The following is a 17,408-nucleotide window of genomic DNA, read 5'->3' on the forward strand; positions in this document are numbered from 1 at the left end:
AGAAGGAAGGAAGGGAGGGAGGGAGGGAGGAAGGCAGGCTGTTATACCCAAAGGATAAATGCCATCTCTACCAGACAAGAAGTCCTGTCTGGAGGCAGTTTTGACAAAGACCCTTCTGTGAACTGAAGGAGGTCAGACTACACTGGGCTTTGGTTATCAGCTTAAATTCTTCTTCTCAAGAGCCTCTTTGGCTGCTTATTTCAAAGGTAGTGGGGAGACCATCTACCTGGGCAGGTGGGGCCTCTGTGTGCTCTCAAGTATGACATGGTCGAGTGGAGCAGATCAAGGTCTCTGACCCCGTTCTCTCAGCACCTTTTGCCCCTCAACTTGAACATTCAGATTTCCCTGCATCCACCTCCAGTGTAGCAAGTGACTTGTATAAAAGGCAAATCAGACCATGTGACTCTTCTTCCTAGCTCCCAGCTTCGTTTGCAGCCCCAAGTCCAAATGCCTAAGCCAGACCCTCGTGACGTGCTCCTTCCAACCTGCCCAGCACCTACCACCCTCTCACCCCAAGCTCACTCCTGCTTCAAGCCGCTGAGCCCCTGTGCGTCCCCGGATGGTCACTCCTCTCTCCCTGCCGAGTCTATGCATATGCCGTCTCTCTACTCAAGCCACCAAACTAACAACTCCCAAAGTCTAGGTGTGACCTCAGAGCTAAGAACTAGAAGGCAACCCCTGGCATCTGGCAGCTGGCCTGGTGTCCTCTTGCTGAATCCAAACATTTCACAGAATATCAACACCAGACAAGGCTACTCTGCCCGTGACGGATCAAGACAAACAAGACCATTGCATAATCATGAACAAGAACTTTATCCAAACCACAAAATGTCCAAACATCCCCCATCGTGGTTGACAGAGTGACTGCTGCTTCTTTGGAATAACAGCTGTAGCTGTCACCCCTACCTTCCCCTGAGAGCTGAAGGATCCTTGCCTTGATTTATCTCTACGTTTGTTTCAAAAGCACCTGGGGTTGAGACTTCCCTGGTGGTGCAGTGGTAAAGAATCCGCCTTACAATGCAGGAGATGTGGGTTTGATCTCTGGTCAGGGAACTAAGATCCCACATGCCACAGGGCAACTAAGCCCGCACGCCACAACAATTGAGCTCGCGCGCCTCAACTAGAGGGAAGCCTGCGTGCCACAAACTAGAGAGCCCACGTGCCCTGGAGCCTGGGCGCCACAACTAGAGAGAGAAAACCCGCACGCCACAACTAGAGGGAAGCCTGTGTGCCGCAATAAAGAGCCCGCATGCTGCAACTAAGACCCGACACAGCCAAAAATAAATTAAATAAATAAGTAAATAATAAAATAAATCTTTGTTTTTAAAAAAAGCACCTGGGGTTTGACAGAGATGTTTTGCAGCTGTGCTTTAAGAGACATGTGCCTGAACCTACTCCGACCTGACCACAGGAGCCAGCCTACGCAGAAGAGACCTCGAGCTGTCCGGAAGCTACCTTTGCTTCATCATTATGCTAAGATCTCTGCCCAATGGGGGGATCTGTACTCTGCTAGGCACAATTCGTGCCTTGTGCAGAGAAGCAGGGAAGACTTCGCATGCCCTGGCTGTCTCTGGAAATCTCTGCCCCCTTCCTAGTTCCCTGATGACATGCCTACCTCCTACCCCTTAAAATTCCCTCACTCCCCTTCCCTCGGGGAGAAGGTGTTTTTAGAGCACGCGCTCTCCCTCCTCCATTCCTTGATCGATTAATAAAGTTTCTGCTCTGCTACACCCAACCCGGTTTCATCTGATTGACATTTGCAACTCTAGGCAAAGGACCCATTGAGATAACATAGCCTCACTCCAATCTCCCTTCCACAGGGGAGATCTCCCTACAGATAAGATATAGGTAGGATACCCAAAACTAGGATTACCTGCTTTTTCACTGCATCCAATCCAGAGCAAAGCCCACTTCCTTAACTCCTTCCCATACCACCTAACACAGACCCCAACCCTACGTGAGTCTCTTCCAGCACACTGACAGTAATTCCCCCACCAGAAGGTAACCAAGCCCCCTCGTTCATTGCAGGTGCATTCCTGGCGGGGACTGGCTGGAGGGCATGGACCGAGATCTCATCAGAGGCCTTTTCTTCCCCCTCATCCCAGGTGAGCTGTGACTGGCAGGTCAGAGAAGAGTTCTCAGGCTTTTCTCTCTGCGTTCACGGCACCCAGAACAAAGTTCTCCCCACCTCTTCCCACCCTGTGCCACCGGCAAAACCCAGGAGCAATTCCCAGGGAATAAAAATAGCGTCTGAGTAGTAAAATAAAGTCTAACCTTTTCTTTTCCTTTGCGCTTAGTCTAGTTTCACTCACTCTCAGGGCGGCCGCGGCCAGAAGCCGCGCACTGGACGCTTCATACTAGAAATCCTGGTGCAACATGGCTGAGCCCACACTTCAGCTCTCCCGCCGTGTGCAGAGACGCTGCACCCGGCCCTCAATCCAAGATGGCAGCGGCGGCAGCGGGCCGTGCGCAGAGGCACCGCACGTGGCACTGCCAGCTGGAGCGGGGAGCCGTGCAGCTGCGCCTGCGCCTGCGCCTGCGCACGCCCGCCCCGCGAGAACCTCGCCCCTCCCTTGCCAGATCCCCAGAAGCAGCCCCGCCCACGGCCTGGGGGCGGTGGGAGAGCATGCGCACTAGAGCCCCACCCGTGCCTCTCACTTTTCTGATCAAAGAACGGAGCTTTCCTTTGCTTCTGAGCCCAACTTGGTCTCGTTCTCCTGGCTCCAATGACACCAAGAAGAAGGACCCTTGCTGGGGTTGGTAACACCTGTGTTCCATTTCTTCCTGTATCCACCTTGCTGTGTCCCACTGAAAACTAAGAACTTTCGGGGGCACAGGCTTTCCTGGAGGAGAGCTGCCCCCATACAACCAGCCTCCACGTGGAGGCCCCTCCGTGTTTAAGTTACAAGGGGCTTCCCCGGAGGTCCAGTGGTTTAGACTTCACGCTTCCACTGCAGGGGGTGTGGATTCGATCCTTGGTTAGGGAACTAAGATCCCACAGTCAGCATGGCAAGGACAAAAAATAAAAATGACAGATGTGGTGATGGTTAAGGTCATGGTGAAACAATGTCAGAGGAAGCAAGTGGCAAGCAGGACCATGAGACAGTGAGAGGGACGATTCCTCTTTTATTTTACTTATTTATTCTGCTAACGTGATTATCCCTTATGAGCCAAGGTAGAGGCCTGGTGGTCCTGCACACTGTGTGCCCCTCGCCACTGTCCTCCCCCAGGCTCCGTCCTCTGAACGTAGAAGCTGCTTCTGGTTCTAACTCATTGCATCATGTCTACCTAGAGCAGCGCCTGGCGGATACCGGTGCCCGCACACATGTTTCAGATGATTGGTGGGTGAATTGACCCGTGGCTCTCCCAGCTTAACCAGAAAATGTTCTCTTCTCCTTCTTTGCCTTTCTGTTCCCAACTCAATGCATCAGAATTCTCATCCTCCAGGGCCCAATTCAAATGTCACCTCCTCCACAGAGCCTTCTCTGGAATTCGCCTTAAGAAGGAATCACTTCTTCCTCTGTATTTCCTGAAGAAGTCAGCAAATCCTTACGGAAAAATGAAGGCGTGGGAATGAGTGAAGACCAAACCCCTGGTATGGAGACACTTCTAAAAGCTCACCTTGATTTTGCCCTTCTATTCCATCTCATGCCACAGATAAAATAATAAATACATGAAAATACCATTTTGTCTTTGGAGTTTGCCCTTTCATGAAGCAGCTCATAAATAGTAAACCTCATTACACAACGCACATTCCAATTAGAAGCTCACAGCCCAGAAGCAGAAGGATGGGTCTGCCCCCTGCCATTGTGAGCAAACGAACCAGTAATAAATCCCCAGTTAGCCAAGAGGAACAGGGCTTGAATATCTCTCCTTACTTTTTTTAGCCCTGCAAACAGGGCTGTGGGGTTGGCATTCAAGAGGAAAAAAATAAAGTTATTTTAAATTTGCCATGATTTATGTCTTGCCAGGTAAGTTATTTAAAGTTGCTCAAGGGCTTCCCTGGTGGCGCAGTGGTTGAGAATCTGCCTGCTAATGTAGGGGACACGGGTTCGAGCCCTGGTCTGGGAAGATCCCACATGCCACGGAGCGGCTGGGCCCGTGAGCCACAACTACTGAGCCTGCGCATCTGGAGCCTGTGCCCCGCAACGGGAGGGGCCGCGATAGTGAAAGGCCCGCGCACCGCGATGAAGAGCGGTCCCCGCACCGCGATGAAGAGTGGCCCCCACTTGCCGCAACTAGAGAAAGCCCTCGCGCGAACCGAAGACCCAGCACAGCCAAAAATAAATAAATAAATAAAAATGAAAGTAGCTATAAAAAAAAAAAAAAAAAAAAAAAAAAAAAAAAATAAAGTTGCTCAAGAATAACACTAGGGAAAGTCATTATAAAATCAGAAAGGTTATAGCTATATATCTGTATCGACACATATCTGTGACATCATCTTCTTATAGATAATAAATGTCGATACAACGAAAAGTTCAAGAATTTTTGATGTTACCAGATCTGGTGTTTTATAATTAATTAATTACAATTACTTTGGCCGATTTCTAGTTGGGTGATATCAATTAGGCTTTTTGAACCTAAATTTTCTCATTCTGTACAGTGGTGACGTTGTATATAAAGCTCTATTTTGAAGTTTTTAGGGCAATTTCGGGACAGTTTCATGCAAGCAATGAAAGTTCCCTTCCTTCTCTCCCCCTTTGACAAATAGCATCTGTTCAACCTCTTGGCCAGGCATCTCAAGCATTTGCTGGTCTGCCCGCTGGTCTGCCCCTAGGATCCTCTCCAACCCTCCAACTCTAAAGAGTTAAACTCTACGAAGGCCTTTCCCGAATATTCCTTTGTTCGTTTATCCATGTCAGTGCTCCCTCCTGGAATACCTCTTCCATTCAGCAGCTGTACAAATTGTCCCCATGGTCCCAGGCCTGGATTAGAGCTCATCCCTGCTGTGGAGTTTTCCTTGACGTCTGCAGCCCTTAGCTCTCCCTGCTCTGGGCCCAGAGAGCCCGGTTAGCTGTCATAGAGAGTTGACATCAGATCATCTTCTGCCCTCTGGGTTGGCAAAGGCAGAAAAGTAAACAAATGATTACAGTGAACTGTGAAAATGTTCTGAATGGAGATGAAAGGGAGTCATTCTGTCTGTGGTTAATGAAGGGACCACTGAGCCTTGGATCCATTGAGGGGGTGCTGTTTATACGGAAAATGGAATCTGAGACTCTTGCATGTTGGATGGTGCTGACCGGGAGAAGACAGACCACCTGGAGGGCATGGGGAGGAACAGAGTGTCAGGTTGGTTCAAATCCCACAGCAAGCAAATGTCACCAGTGCTGCAGTGTGACCCTGGCAGCCTGCCCAGGGACGCAAGCAGTGCCTGGCACCCCTGAGCTTTGTGCTGGGAAAGATGACAACAGAGCTTGGTCTGAATACCGCATCATCTAAATGCAGGCTGCTGGGAGGGTACAGTCACTGTGGCTGGGCTCTCCACCGCCCCCCCTCCCCCTCCCCCAGGCCTTCTTGCCCTGAGTGGCTTGAGGCAGTGCAGGAGGCCGGCGAGAGCCAGCGGAACAGGCAGCCAAAGTGGCCACCGGGAGCAGGCAGATGTGACCGGCTCTGGGCTCCCACGAGGCCAGACCTTAGCCCCTCTCTAGAACTGACTTCAAAACTTGGCTGGAAGAGCATCACCTGGACTTATGCAATGGCCTGCACGTGGCTTGGACGTCCGGGATGGGGGGAGGCAGCGTTGTAGCTAGAGCTTTAGAGAAAAATGACTCTAATGAGGACAGTGATAAGAGCAGCCGGCACATGGCCAGCTCCGTGCCAGCCTGTCGGAATTGCCTCTACTCCCATCTCCAGATACAGCTGCGAGCTGAATTTCACTCACCCCATTTTACAGATGACAGCACCACCAAAATTTGTGGGTCATTCAACATCCAAGGGTATCGCACTAAGCACTAGAAAGGTACTACCTCGTTTAATACTCACAAGAACCCCATGAGGAAGGTGCTATCAGGATCTTCATTTCACAGATGAACAAACCGAGGCTCCGGGCTCTCAGTATTTGCACACAATCAACACATTGTGAGCTGGTTTCAAACCTGCAACTAAGTCACTCCAAACTACCATCAGGAAGTCTCTGGGGAAGGCACCCTGGAGGGCAAGGTGTCAGGAGGGGGAGGGAAAATGCTTCCATAGAGCAGCTTCAGTCTGGATCGGTCTGACTGCAGGCCAACAGTCAGGGGAGCTGCTGCACTTTTCCAGGTGGCCTGGAGCGAAACAGCTCATGTCTTAGGCCTCCCATTTCCAAGGTGGGAACAGTACTCTGGTTACGACGGTGAATTCCCTTCCAAAATCCAGCGCTACGACATGGATGAACCTTGGAAACATTACGTTAAGTGGAAGAAATCAGCCACAAAAGGTGACACACTCAATGATGCCACTTATATGAAACACCCAGAGTAGGCAAATCTATGGGGACAGAAAGGAGATTAGTGGTCGTAGGGGCTAGACAGGGTGGGGGAGGGGAGTGACTGCTGCCAGGGACGGGTTTCTTTTGGGGGTGATGAAACTATTCTGGAATTAGAGAGGGGTGATGTCATACAACTCTGTTCATATCTCAAAACCCTGAAATACACACCTTAAAATGGTGAATTTTATGGTATATGGATTATACGCCAATAAAATAGATCAATTCTTTTGATGTTCAGGCTGTGTATAAGGCTCGCGATTTTTATTTATTTATTTATTTTTTGGTCTACCCTGGAGTAGGCACTTATATCTAAGAAGGAAGGAGGAAGGACGTCAAGGTGCTTTGAATCTAGAGTCATGTCAGCACTTTCCCACACATTAAATCATTAAACCTTGGCCTCAGATCTTTGAGCAAGTATAGTGGTTCTAATTTTATCTCCAGGAAAGTGAAGCTCGGAGAGGGGCGATTTCAGTGGAGGGTGATGTGAAGAGTCAGCACTTTGCAGCCTTAATAAAACAAGCAGCTGTCAGGGGAATGGGGCTGCCCGTGACTATTATTAATAGCGGAAGTCCCAACAGCAGGATAGTAACGCTGACCCACAGGTGTGCAGAGTGCCGTGTTCCCAGGGCCTTCCAGCCACTCGACATGTGTACCTCCCTTGAGTATCTGAATCGAGGCAAGAGCTGTTCTTATCCTTACCTTCTGAGCGAGGCTCAGAGAGGTTACATGACTCACCCAAGGTCACAGGCCCATCGGAAACCTGGAGGCATGGGTAGTGACAGCGTGCTGGGAGGGTCCTGACTTCAAACGGAGATGGGCATCGTGGAGAGCACACACAGCTGGGAAGGAGAAGCCTCCGTGGGTGAAACCGCAGAGGATCCGCCCTCTCCAATAGGATGCATCATCTTCTGGCAGCTCACGTTGTCCCAGCAAGTGAAAGGCTGTCAAGGAAAGTACTGAGTTCTCCGCTACTGGAGGCATCCAAGCCGAAGCCGCCCAGAAAAGGAGGCTGAGGAGCAGGCCCCCAAGGAACAGGTGCAGGTTGAAGCGGATGAACCCCCAGGCCCCTCATCATTCCTGCATCCTGGGATCCTAAGACAATACACAGAGGTCCCTGGGTTTGTCCGAGCCTCCTGGGTCTTACATATCTCAGCAGGCCCTGTCTTCTGCCCGAGTTAAGATTGGAATTCGTCCGCTGTTTATGGTAGTAAAGCCAGCTGTTTTCATAATTTCCTTTTGGAAAACACAAGCATTGCAAAGTCCAGTATGACAAAGAGACACTTTTTCTTAAGGAAACCAGAAACTGTGCTTCACAATGGAACACAAAGCAGAGAACTGGACGGTGAATTTATGGACTGTTCTTTGCAGCTGTGAACATAGGCTCCCCTTTGGTGGCGAGCTTGTTGTGTGCATACATTCTCTGAGTTTTCCCCAGAGGCCGGATAGAAAATTAAACTGTGAGGGTATTTCTACAAACCAAAGGTATGCCGGCAGATCCTGGGAACCAGGGTTTTCTGGCAGCAGCTAAAGCCATGGTAGATGCCCTGGGACAGTAGAGGAGACAGCATGGCCAGACTGTGCTCAGAGCAAGAGGAAGGGGAGAAATACCCGGCCGCACCTCTTCCAGCTGCCCTCCAGTCTCGCTCTTGGCATCCTGCTGGCCTTCCCCACTGGGAAGTCAGGAACCAGGACGCCTGGGGAATGCAGGTCCCCGCCATGCACGGGAGAGTATGCAGGGGTGGACGGATGAGAGAGCAAACAGATCACAGCTGTGCCCTGCGGTCACACGTGCGCTCTCACAACCCCGAGGGGAAGGAATCACAGCCCTCACTTCACACAAGAGGAAACTGAGGCTCAGAGCTGTTGAATGACTCGCTCATTCAACTCATTCAACCCCCCCAAAGCTGCGCAGAATCATAGCAGAATTCAAATCCTGGGCTCTTTCTTCTACACCGGTCAGCCCCTGAATGGCAGGGTTATGCGTGATTCATATTGTTATCCCTCCTGGGACCTAGCATAGCATCCAGCATATATGGGGCAACAATAAATACTCGCCGAATGTAAATGGTAGTGGATGAGTCATTACTGAGAGGGTAGCAAAGACAGCACGGGGTCTGGGATTTAGAGACAACAGGGCTATGATGGCCCGAGTGGCTTCTGGACGTGGGATGTGGAATTGGAGCTGGCTCTCGAGGGACACAGTACTACAGAGTCAGAGGTCTCTGGCGTGGGCGGCTGCTCCAGATCCAGCTCAGATGACGACTTGGCAAGACCCTTCCTCACCCTCCCCACCAGGGGCTCATCTTCCTCATCTGACGCAGCAGGGGATGTTTCAAAGCAGATGTTGTAAACGCAATCATACAGGTAGGCCAGATGCCGCCTGAGGACGGAGAGACGGGGGCGGGGGCGCTAACTGTGACAAACCATGACACGCCCCTCCTTCTGAGGGTGGGGGGCCCTCGGCTCCAGGCCGTCCTGCCCTGCGGGCACAGTGTGGCCTCACCGAGAAGCTGCCTACTGGAGCTTGAATGTGAAATTTTGAGATGCGATAATGAATTCAGATTGTTTTTCAGTACCACACAGGTAATAATAATAATAACAACAATGAGAATGAAAATCTTAAAGGTCAAGTCTGACCTGAAGGCCACGAGTTCTGTCCTTCTTCCCTGGAGAAACTGACATGGGCTCCCCGCAAGCGGGCCTGTCCCGGCTCTGTACCATTGTGTCGGCAGGAGGCACGTATTCAGGTATTTGGATTTTGCTCATCTATGTCCCTTCCAGGGCAGCTTTATCGGGGGCATTTGTAAAGGGCCTTCTCCAGCTCGGCCTGCCCCTTCTGAGAAGGCAGTCATCTCTGGTCCCATCCGCTGGGCAACAGCAAGCCTCGGTCTGAGCTGCTGTCACACACATGTGATGAGCCGGGTGTGGGTCTGTGTGCCGGAGGGTCTGGGGAGCAGGAGATGGAGGGCCAGGTCTGGGGGTGGGAGTGGGGCAGGGCCCCAGCTGGCTGGCGAGGTGCACGGGGAGGGGAGCGGGCCCCGGGGGCAGCTCACCCCCAGAGCCCCGGGCAGCTGAAGCCCAGGGCTGGGGTGGTAGAATCAGAGCTGCTGAGACCAGCCCCCTCAGGCCAAGGCAGTGTGGGGAGCAGGCCAGGGCAGGGGCCAGGGGGAGAGTGCAGAGGGGCCAGCAGGGTGTGTGTGTGTGTGTGTGTGTGTGTGTAGCCCAGGGTCACAGACACAAGGTGCAGGGGATTTTGGTGGGTGTGTGGCTGTGCTGCCCTCCTTTTGGGGATCTGCATTCTGAGCCCCCGGCCTCCTGAAACTGAGGGAGCTCACCGGGGGGAGGGGAGGGAGGGGGAGGAAACGCAACCTGGAGTGGTTTAGCCGATGCTGTCATTTAGCTTTCCACTGGAGAGGAACAGAGACGCAGAGAGAGAGACAGAAGTATAGAGACAGAAAGACAAAGAGACACAGAGAGACAGAAAGAGAGAGACACACACACACAGATGGAGAGAGACAGAAACACAGAGAGAGACAGAGAGATGGACAGAGACACAGAGATAGAGATATAGAGACAGAAAGACAGAGACACAGAGAGAGAGAGACAGACGGACAGACAGAGAGGGAGCGCTCCCTGGGAATTGAGACGGGGTCGCCTGGAGCTCGTAAGGTCCTGGCCGTCCCTGTGTTCAACTGGCCTTCACGCTGCGGCGTAGCTGTCACTTGGGCTGGCCCCAGAGAGCGCCTGGCTCTTGGCTCGCTGCCAGTTACAGGTTTTGCACGCGTTCCCTTTGCGCTGCTCAGGCTCAGGAAGGCGGCCTCGGGCTCAGCGTGCGGGTGGCCCTGGCGTCCAAGGGGCACTGGGTCGGGAGGAGGAGGCACAGGAGAGCCAGGAGAGGCGGGCTGGAGGCAGGACGTACGGGTGGCGTGGCCTCAGCCGCCAGCTCTCCCGCTTCAGACGACAGTCCCCCGGGGGGCGTGCCCGCCCCATGTCGGGTCCGTAACCCACGTTCCCCTCGTCAGTCCTCAGGGCAGCCAGGCAGACCGGGCACTGCCATCTCCGCGCCCGCCCCTGTCTTACAGGGGGTGAAATTAAGTGCGGAGAGGCTAATGCTTTGCCCAAGGAAACACAATTTTTAACTAGCAGAGCTGCCAGAATGAGTTACTTCCGTGATGGCTGAGAGAATTGAGAGTCTTGGATAATCTAAGGACACGATGCTGGCCTCTGCATGGCCCTTCCTTCCCGCATCCCCATCCCTGAGGCCTGCCCCCCTCCCACTTGCAGCTCTGCTTCCTTCCAGGCTGCCGAGAGAATCGTGGAGGAAGAAGTGACCCCCATTCCAGCCCCGGGGGGGGTGTGGTCAGCCCTGGCCCTGCCCCTCACTCACTGAGACTTTGTGTGGCCCCTTCTCTCTCTCTTCACCCTTTCTGTAGCTTGTTGATTGTTGCTCTTATTTTTATTTCATTTTTAAAATTGACTTAATATTCAGTTTGCTCTGAGTTTTTGAGTTTCTTAATGTGGAAGCTTGGGTTATTGATTTTACAATTTTCACCTAATATTTGCATTAAAGCTGAACGCTTTCCTCTAAGCACCCCTTTAGCTACATACCACAATTTTTTCCTATCTCTGATTTTTAAAAAAAGTTTCCAGTGGTCTTATAAAATAATTTTTAATTTTTTAATGAAAACATTTTTATAGAGGTATAATTGACCTATATCACTGTATTAGTTTCAGGTGTACAACATAGCGGTTTGATATAGGTCTGTATATTGAGAAATGATCACCACCTAAGTCAGTGATGTTTTTCATGTTGTATTTTCCTTAAAACTCTGTGAGAACTCTTTTCTAATTTCCATTGTGATTTCTTTTCACTTCTTTTTTTCACGATGGGCTACTTAGAAAAGCATTGCTTCCTTTCTATACTATGGGTCACAGTTTCTTACCTCTTTTTAAATTTTGTAACTCTTGATTTTACGTCAAACATTGTGTATAGATGAGTAGCAGAGATTTAACCAAAAAATATTCACCCCCAGGAAATAGCGTACTCTTCCCGATAGGCTGCTAGGCTGAGAGGAGGGGTGGGAGGTGGTACCCAGTGAAGTTAATCCGTATTTACACCGCGATTTCTGCACTGCCGTTTAGATTTGCTGAACAATTGGCTTCAGTTATTTTTAAAAAGGTAAGAAGGCATTTCCTTGAGGTGTGCACTGCAAAAACTCTAGTGATCTCTTTATGTTTATAGTATAGCTGCCAGCTTTTTGACTGTGGTAGGTCTCTCTCTGTCTCTCTCTCTTAATCTCTTCCTCACCTCAGATATGAGCTTTTGGGGTCCCTGGGAGTTATTTTCTTCCTCCAGTCCCATCCCTGGATTTCTATACCTCAGGGGATCTCCCTCTGCCTTGTGACCCTGACCTCAGCCTTCAGGGAACCCTGCAGTTACCGCACTCAGCAAAGGCTTGGGCTACTTCAGAGGGATTTCTATCTGCTCTCTTTCCCTGTATTCTATCTTTGGAGGACAACTGTCCCACTGTCAGCCTTCAGGGGGAGGGGGTCTCTGCAGTGCACTCTGTGAAGGATTCGTATGACTCAAAGGGATTTATCTCTGCTTTCCTGTCCTGCCGCTGTGTGGCAGAGAAATCACTAAATTAGCACGAGTTGCTAGTGACGTGATGGACTTCTGCAGACGCTGGCACTTGTTCCCTGATGCATCTTTGTACCTATCTCCCTACCCCAACCTCACCATTTAAAGATTCAACTTAGTCTCGAGTAAGCTTTATGGGTACTCCCAGCCTGGATAAAAAGCACCTGCAGGACATTTTCAAATCATCTGATGCTTCTTTTAGCCAATATCTCAACCTTCTACATCTTAACGATCACCGTTCTTCTCTGTCTCTTCTGTATGCTGAGCTTTTTGACGACAGGGACCATGTCTCTTCCTCTGTGTGCCCACAGAGCCTAGAGTAGCGCCCAGCACATAGTAGGTGTTGAGGACGTACCAAAGCCACATCTCCAGGGGGTTGGTGCAAGATGAGCTTATCAAGGGGAGTCAGAGCCTCAGATTTATGGGCACTGCTGAATCACCCTCCCACACTGGCTTAACAAATTGGTTATCTTGAGGGTTTGAAGTCAGATTTAATGCCCATTTCTTACAGCGCAAGAAAGGAAGGGAACTATCATAATAATGACAAAGGAAATCTCAATGAAGTGACATTTACAGGCCATTGTCAGACATCCAGACCACAAGTCAGAGCCTCCTCTTGTGACATTATCAAGTTTGTAGTTGCCTGGCCTTAGAGGACTAACTAGGGCCTTGACACTGGTTTTATCCAATCTCAGGGCTGAGAGGTAGGCGGAGAAAGCAGCCGAGGGAACCTAGGCCATGAAGCTGGACCACTTACCTCCATGCTCTGAGGGGAAAAGAGCCTTGTCCTTTGGTTTAAGCCTTAGCTGAAGGAAAATCAGTCAGATGATGCAATGAGTTTGCAATATTTTTCCATAATACTGGAAATCAACCAAAATGCTCAGTAAGTGGAAAATGATTTACTAAGATGATTATATTGTTTACAACCTAAATAATATTTATATTATTCATGTTATGGGACTTGGTACAGGAATTTGAAATAATATTTAGGATGTGTTTGTAATGATGTTGGCCAATACTTATAAAATTAAGTGATCAAACCATGATATAGTTGGACACTTCCTATATATTCTCAATAATGTTCAAAACAACTTTTTCTTAATTTAAGAAAAGTCTCAGAAAATACAACAAATTGTTCATAGTGAATATTTGTGAGGTTAAGGTTTGGGAAGATTTTAATTGTAAACATTTTAGTTGACTACACATTTTCTATGGCATCTGTTTTGTAGGAAGAGAAAAATTAGAAGTGTACACATATGAGAAAACTGAAAGCAAACGTCTTCCTTGAGTCTCTGAAAATTCCTGGATTTCTTCTGGAATTTATTTATAAATATACATTTATTTATAAATTATAAATTTATAAATGTATTCATAAGTATAAATTCAATAATACACTCCTGAAAAAGACTTACAAGTAAATGTAAGTATGAAATAATTAAATTTCCTAACTACAAAATGGGACTGGTGTCCGAGAGAACTGAGGTAGATTTTGGGACCTGTGTCTCACACTGTGTTGGTCACACAAAATACCTTCTACATTCGGCTTGCTGACTTCCTTTCATTGTCTCTAAATGACACCTGGTGAATTATCATCAGATTTGACATGTGCAGGAAGCAAGCTATTTTCCTGCAGAAAAACACTCTATAAAGCCACGTGACTGCAGGCACCCAGGGACCTGTGCTAACACTACTCCCCAGGACACCTGTCCTGACTTACCCTAGGTCACCACTCTACTTCTAACTGCTGCAACTGTGAGAAATTACCCTGGTCATTTATTTACCCATCATTGACTTCTATCATCTTAAGGGAAAGTCCCGTTAGAACACCGCCTAGCAGATAATAGGTGCTCAATGCATACTCATTGAATGAATTATTCCCCATGGCCCCCTGTGTGCCCAGTCCCCATGTTAGGGGCTGGGGATGAAAAGATAAACACAATCCAAATCCTACCTAGCGTGAGGTTGCTCGAGACTCCCAAACTGAGGCATTCAGGTGGCCAGTAGTCACCAGATCAGTGGGTTCACAGGCAAGTTTGGAACTCAGGTTTTAATTTTATCCCTGGACAAATGACTACACCAACATCACATATGTGTTTGCACACATGCACACATCCACACACGTGTGAACAGCCCAACTGTCATCCTGGCAGTTAGAAGAGCACAAGAAAACACCGTTAATCACAATACTCTGCAAATACATTGCTGAAAACTCAGACTGTGATGGATAAGGAGGAAGGACCAAAGCTTTCCATGCCACATGTAGAGAAAACGCCTCCCCCTGTCTGCCTGAGCCTCCAAATACCACTCTCATACCCATCTTACACAATGATCTTGACAGAGACGTTACGAGAAACAATAACAATACAGAGACGTTATGAGAAACAATAACAATGTCCCAAATAACGCAACCTATTAAATGTTATCATCATTGGCTTAATAATCCTGTAAAAACCTGAAACTGATATTATAATCATAAAAATTATTTGTTAAATGAATTTGATTACTAGCAGATTTTATGGAGGAAGAAAAAGGAGAAGAAGGAATATTGTTTTCTCAAAGTTTAGTGATAAAGAAATAGAAGAGACATGTCAGCCGGTGTATTGGTCATGGTTCTCCAAAGAAACAGAACTGATAGGAAATATATATGTATCATGAGATATATATATTATTTATATACATATATATATATATAGAGAGAGAGAGAGAGAGAGAGAATATAAAGGAATTGGTTCATGTAAGTGTGGAGGCTGGCAAGTCCAAAGTCTGCAATGTGGTCTTGCAGGCTGGAGAGCCAGGAAGAGCTGATGTTGCAGCTCAAGTCCAAAGACCGTCTGCAGCAGAATTCCCTCTTGCTTGGAGGAGATCAGTCTTTTGTTCTATTCAGGCCTTCGACTGATTATACAAGGCCCACCCATGGGATGGAGGACAATCTGCTTCCCTCAAATTTCCACCAACTTAAATGTAGGTCTCATCCCCAAACACCTTCACAGAAACATTCAGAATGTTTGACCACATATCCGGGCACTGTGGTCTAGCCAAGCTGATGCAAAGCTAACCATCACAAGCCAGAAATATAACCCAGTCCATCTCCCCACCCTCTGGCCTTGTGCATAGTCCCCTCTCTGTACATGGCTCTTCAGTACTGGTACCAGGAGCCTGTTGCTTAGTCCCGCTGGGTTCCCAAGAGAGAGAAGCTAAGTGGCTGGGTATCTGTGGTGTCAGCCGCATGGACCATAGGTCACGGGCATCCTAGGAGTGGCCACAGCCAGTCGAAGTGTCCGTCCTAGGCAGTGAGTGTGGTGTGGGTGGTGCTTATGGTGGGTACTTCCCTCTCAGCATGGCCCATGAGCAGCAACTGTCCCTGAAGGGGGCAGGTGCCAGCAAGAGCACAGAATCCTGAGTGCCATGGAAACCAGCTGGTGTTGGGAATGCTCAGAAAGAAAGTGACTGCCAGCTCCTAAGGGCACTAATTCACCACTGGCCTCATCCTGTTAAAACAATGTGCCCATCATCAGGAATTATGCTACAAACCCACGTCAAAGGGAGTGAGCCATTCACCAGATCTGCTGTTTTGGGGCTGTAGGAGCCCTGAGTCTGAGCATGGCTCAGTCTTTAGCATAAGAACCAGAGCCCAGAGTGCGAGAGGGCAGGACGTCCTCATGAGCAATGGAGGGGGTGAGGTGGCCTGGGAGTGGAGGGTGGATTTCTGGGAAGAGTTCACTCCGAAGTTCTTGGGATGGGAGTACGTTTGGGTCTTCCAAATATAGCAAATTAACCGCCTCCCCTCCACAGTTCATTCCAGCTTTCCCGCCATTCCTAATAAGGCCTGTGCTTTGGTGTTTAAGACCACACCAGGCAGCCCCAACCAGATGGGACCGGGCCGACTCAGAAAGGGCCCTTAGGCCTTGGTGGGGTCATTACCCCCATAAGCCACCAGGGGGCACACTCCTGTCGGGAATCAGCCCTGGCGGAAGCATTGCTTCCCCCTCGTCCTGCACACATTCCCTTTAGCTGCCTCTTGGACGGATCTTTCCCCTGCTGCCCCCTCTCTTAGCCCATCCGTCCCCTCTTGCACTGACTTGGCTTCTCTTGTGAGCCCACAGGAAGAGCTCCACTCCAGGGGCCAGACCGGGGTCACAGTCCTAGACTGGCCTGAGTCCCTGAGTGACCAAGCGGGGCCCAGAGGACCCAGCAGGACCCTTTCCCCTGCACTTCCCTTCTCAGTGCTCACCCGCTTTCTTCGGGCAGCTCACTGCATCCAGAAGCAGCTCCATCACATGCATAAACTCTGACCTCAACTGCCTTACCCCTCGCAGGTGCTGCGGTCCTGCTTTGGTGCTGTCTGGTTAGTGATGATGGATGAATGGCCGATAATTAGCACAGTAATTGATTGTATCTACATTCTACAGACAAGAACCTGAGGTTTACCTTGTTGAGGAAGTTGCCCTTGGTCACAGGGTTAGGGAAGTGAGAGCGCTGCAATTCAGATAGAGATTTGCCAGGATTTGTGCCTTGGCCTGTGTGATACTTTGTTCAGACGCTTCCCTGTGTGTCGGGATTGAACGTGCTTCCCTCTGAGCGGATGCCCTTCTCCCTGCACTTCCAGTCACAGGTTCAAGTTCTCCCCTTGGGAACCAAACCAAAGGGCCCAGGCCAACGTTCTTCTGTATCAATTAGCTCCTTATTTATGTGATGAACCTGCTGGAAGCTGGCTTCCAGCACTTTTGTTTTCTGAGAATCTGAGGCTCACCGAGGGGCAGCAATCTTACTAAATCTCCCCAAGTCCTGGACTTGAATATAGAGCACTGAATTCTCATCCACTGAGCAGTTCCCTGGGCTCCAAGGGAGGAAAAGGCAGAGTTTCTTAGAGGCAGTGGGCAAATAAGAGTGCTGCCGAGTGACCCGTCACTTTCCTCAGATGCAACCCTTGTTGGGTTCCTCTTGTCGATAACAGCACCTTCCCAGAGAACTTTGGGGTGGGACAGGTGAGTCATGCGCCCATCCCTAGGAACAAGGAGAGGTTTGGGGAGGCCAGCTGTGGGATGCTGTGGGCCTTTGCCCTGGGAGGAGAAGGCATCGGGCTTCTGGAGAAGCAGAGCCAGCCAGGTCTCAGGGGAGGAGCCCGGAGACCTGAGGGGGAGATGTGGCCGGGCTTGGGCGGTGGCGAGTCTGTCAGGCTGGCATGGGAATTAGACGTGGCCCTCCCAGAAATGCTCTACTGCCTCTCGTGTTTGATGTCCCCGCCAGGCTGGCTTCTGTGGAAGGGTAATGACCACCTGCAACCCTGCAGCAATCAGATGC

The sequence above is a fragment of the Balaenoptera musculus genome, chromosome 17, assembly GCF_009873245.2.
Source record: "Balaenoptera musculus isolate JJ_BM4_2016_0621 chromosome 17, mBalMus1.pri.v3, whole genome shotgun sequence".
Lineage (NCBI taxonomy): Eukaryota > Metazoa > Chordata > Mammalia > Artiodactyla > Balaenopteridae > Balaenoptera > Balaenoptera musculus.